We start from the raw sequence: 569 nt of genomic DNA, 5'->3' as shown, positions 1-569 counted from the left end.
GTAACTGTAATCGCTTTTTCTAGTTCGCGCGCGATTAGAATATTCCTCCTTCTTCTCTCCCTTCTTCTCTCTCGTTTTTTCCCTCTTCTCTCTCTCTCTCTCTCTCTCTCTCTCTCTCTCTTTTTCTATCTATCTCGCCGCGACACAGGCGCATCGGCGCGATCCATCACGCCCAATTAATTCCATAAATCGCGCGACGCATTACCGAGGTCGTAACGAGCTCGCTCGCACGCTCAGCGAGACGATCGACGCTGCTTGGGCTTTTCCGCCGGCCGCCGGAACGGAAATCGCCGTCGTCGGCGGCGTCGGCGGCGTCATCGCGTCGGACGATCGGCGGGACCGTTACCTCGTCGTCGACGAGGCAATAGGAGAGCCGGTGTCTACTAAACGCGCTGGTCAACGCACCCGTTATCCTTGTTCGCCGATTTGCATATTCATAATGTTCGCGCTACGGTATGTCGTAAGAATGCAGAAAAGCAAGCGACTCCGCGGGGCGGACTGCAGTCGCCTTCTCCGGCTCTTCTGTTGCGGCCCTGAAGTCTCCTCGGCTGCGAGGCGTCGTAAAAGTC

The sequence above is a fragment of the Harpegnathos saltator genome, unplaced genomic scaffold, assembly GCF_003227715.2.
Source record: "Harpegnathos saltator strain DR-91 unplaced genomic scaffold, Hsal_v8.6 scaffold41, whole genome shotgun sequence".
NCBI lineage: Eukaryota > Metazoa > Arthropoda > Insecta > Hymenoptera > Formicidae > Harpegnathos > Harpegnathos saltator.
Note: the sequence above shows the minus strand (reverse complement) of the source record.